Source organism: Phyllopteryx taeniolatus, unplaced genomic scaffold, assembly GCF_024500385.1.
Source record: "Phyllopteryx taeniolatus isolate TA_2022b unplaced genomic scaffold, UOR_Ptae_1.2 contig_59, whole genome shotgun sequence".
NCBI lineage: Eukaryota > Metazoa > Chordata > Actinopteri > Syngnathiformes > Syngnathidae > Phyllopteryx > Phyllopteryx taeniolatus.
In genome coordinates this window covers 29,794-33,202 of record NW_026903547.1, presented here as the reverse complement: position 1 = coordinate 33,202, position 3,409 = coordinate 29,794, and the positions used below count along the sequence as shown (strand labels likewise).

At 44.6% G+C, this 3,409-nt stretch overlaps 1 non-coding gene across 1 annotated transcript; it reads left to right on the top strand.

The window, feature by feature from the left end:
* The first annotated feature begins 890 nt into the window (after window positions 1–890).
* Window positions 891–963, top strand: trnav-uac (transfer RNA valine (anticodon UAC)). The gene has a single exon. It is a non-coding gene; the product is annotated as a tRNA-Val (tRNA).
* Window positions 964–3,409: the final 2,446 nt, after the last annotated feature.

Below are 3,409 nucleotides of genomic sequence, written 5' to 3'. Positions count from 1 at the left end.
AAATAAACGTGTAAATTGCAGATATGTTTGCGGATTTGAAAAACACGCAGATATATTTGTGTCAAACATTTTGACACATAGTTTTTCATGGCAGATAAAAAGAAAAAGAATTAACTAACAAGCCTTGTTTCCACCCAGTTTCAAACAAGTGACCTTTTGCGTGTGAGGCAAACATGATAAGCACTACACGATGGAAATTGCTGGTTTGCTTTGTCTAACCGCCCCAACAGTACTTTTGGGAGCTGCCAGCCAGCAACCCTGAAAAAAAAAAACTGCATTTGATGTTTTGGACGATAAATCGTGGAATAATCTAATCATTGATTCATTCTTTCATCTTCCGTCCCGCTTCTCCTCACTCGCCTTGGAAAAGTCTGAGGCGCTCCCGTCAGGCCAGAGGGCATGCGAAGAAAATGCGGTTTTGGGCACATCCTCCGAGCGCACCGGCCCATGTGTCTAACCCTTCCCACCATCACCAACAGCTGCAGAAACGTGCGTACGCCAGCCATGAAGTTGCCGTCAGGCACCGCACGCTCATTTCACTTGATACATCTGAACTTTGCCGTGAAAAAGAAGGTACGCCACGTTTTTGTGCAGACGTTTTCTGGATTTGAGCGTACGCCATGTTTCAGAAGGAAAGCCACGCAAGTTTTTGTACATGAGGCCCCTGATGACTTGTTTCTCCTGGATGTGTAGATGGTAGTCGTAGTTTTTTTTGTCCTTGTTTCCTATTTTTAGTTTTAGGATTATTTTTTTTTAGATTATTGATACGACTATGATTTATGGTCCAAAACAGTGAAATGCACTTTTGTTTTGGTTTTTCCATCGGGTCACGTGAAACTCCCCTTAGCATGTGGTGGCGCAGTCCGCCTTGGGTCATAACTGCAGCAGCATTTTCCATAGTGTAGTGGTTATCACGTTCGCCTTACACGCGAAAGGTCCTCGGTTCGAAACTGGGTGGAAACAGCTTATCTTTCGAGCTTCTGTCTGTAGTTTGCCGGCCCCGTTTTACGTCTCAACAGACACAAAAGTATGATTTTTCCGGGACGACTTCTCAGATGTTCCAAATGTCAGCGATATGCACACAAGGGAGACAGAGTTGTCCAAAATGTGGAGGAGAACACAGGGTGACATTTGGGTGTGGATGCAAAGTAAGAAAGACGTAATCAGTCTGGTTAAAGTGGTCAATAAATTCAGTGAAGAGGGTCCAAAATAAAAAACAGAGTGAGAATATTGCCATGCCAACAGAAAATGTGATTCTCTGTATGGCGTACGTCATAAATTGTGTGGAAATTGCAGTAAAACAGAAAACAGAAAGGATTGAAATTAGTGTTAAGGCAGCAGAGAAGGATTTGGGACTGAAAGAAAACCAGGAAACATGGCTTAAACCAGCATAAGATTTTGTAATTAATGGATATGAAAGTATTAGAAGAGATAGAGTAGTGGATTTTTCTCAATCAAAATATACAATATAGAATTACAAAATTACAAAAGAAGGTTTAAAAATGATACATTATAATAATCCGTGTATGAAGCTTCCACTTCAAATATTGGTTGAACTGGTTATGTATATGACAGGTAGGATGGTATGGTGTGGGGATTTTAATGCGCATAGTACATTATGGGATGGCAATAATGATAAGAACGGAGTGGTAGTGGAGGAAATAATAGAGATAAAAACTTGGTGTGTTTGAATGTTGGGAGAGGAACAAAAATGAACATGAGGACAGGATCAGGAACAGCAATAGACCTGACAAACGTGTCAGGTCTATTGCTGTTCCTGATCTATTCTATATGAGTTGGCTGGTTTGTGTGAGTGGGATGGAATTAAGAGAACAACTGTAGGAAGTGACCATTATCCAGGTTTTAAACCTGACGCGATTCCTGCGTCACTTCCGGTTTAGCGTGATTTTATGTTTCAGCATTATAAATCAAGCTATTTGGTCTCGTAAAAGGTCACTTTTTCTACGTATAAAATTTAAGAGAAAGCGACGACAAACCTTTTTTCTGTTTTGTAATCCGAAGGTTGCTACAGGAATTAGATGACTTCTCGAAAGCCATAGGTCTTTTGTCGAACCCAAACACACACAAATGATACAGGTCGTGAATTTTTATAGAAAATTTCATGAGCTCTACCAGGGGGAATCTACAAGGAAACAAGGCAGGAAAAAGCAAACGAAGGACAAACATTGGTAGGAAGAGGCTGAGCTTGTGATGTGAGGGTGGAATGAGGGTGTATTGACAATGCATATAGCTGGGGGTTCCTGTTCTTGTTCATCGAAACACAAATATGCACTAATCTGTACTTTCAGTAGACCACAAGCTGGCCTTACTTTGCATGGAACAGAACTTAGGCAGGCTGGTCGATTTCCCGGATGTTTGGCCGGTCTGGTCTGCACGGGGAACAGGTGGATTGGCGGAAAAGGAAGGGAAAAAAAGGAGAGCAGGAAAAAAACATGTTCCCAGGCAGGGCGGCCGGAGCCCGTATGTCGCTATTCGCAAGACGTTCGGAGTGGACGTGCGCTCCCCGCTTCCTTCCCGACGGAGTTTGCCCGGGCACCCGAAAGGGTAGCTCGGAGCCCTGTGGCGGGGAAGGGTCCGATGTGTCCTCGCCACCTCATGGTGTGAGGTGGGGCTTCCTGGCTAAGCCAGTCTTCTGCAAGTTGGTCGAACAAGAGCCAGCAAACAAAGGGGGCTCTGGCCTTCATGGCCAGCCGCCAAAAGGGTGGCTTCCACCCCTCCGCCCTCCCAGACAGAAAGAACAAATGTCACTGTTGCTTAATGAGGAGCCACCAAACAGCGGGTTCCTCACCTTCTTGGTGATCAAGCCAGTTTCCCAAAAAAAAAAAGTCTTTGTTGATGAGACACTTCAGGCTGGCTGGGGGTGAAAGTTAATTAACTTAGCGTCTGAGTGAGAAACCAGTAGTCCGTATCGCAGCTTTGATGTGCTACTTGGGACTGGCTGGTAATTCATTTAGCGTCCGTGCGAAGTTAAATCTAGCATCCCCGTGGCCGTCTGTCTCAACGGGGGAGCGGAGACAGTGATGTAGCTCAGTCTGGGCTTTGGGGGTCAGTGCCTTCGGGCGAGAGCATGTACATTGGTGTCATTACTTTACATTTTGGCAACACACAACAACTACATGTATTGAGCTCGAGACCAGGGGTGCCCAATACGTCGATCGCGATCGACTGGTAGATAGTGTGGGTAGATCGCGTCATGCAGATGTACACAGACAGGCAGGCGCACACAACGGCGCCTTCCTTGCAAGCTAGTGACTTATCGTTTAATTTAGAAACTAAACTTAAGGGGTAAAAATGTGTGAGGTCGCTGGATCAAGCAAAAAGATGAAAACGTACCACTTCCATACGGAATGCGAGGAGGACTATTTTTTTACGATGTCATTTTCAAAGT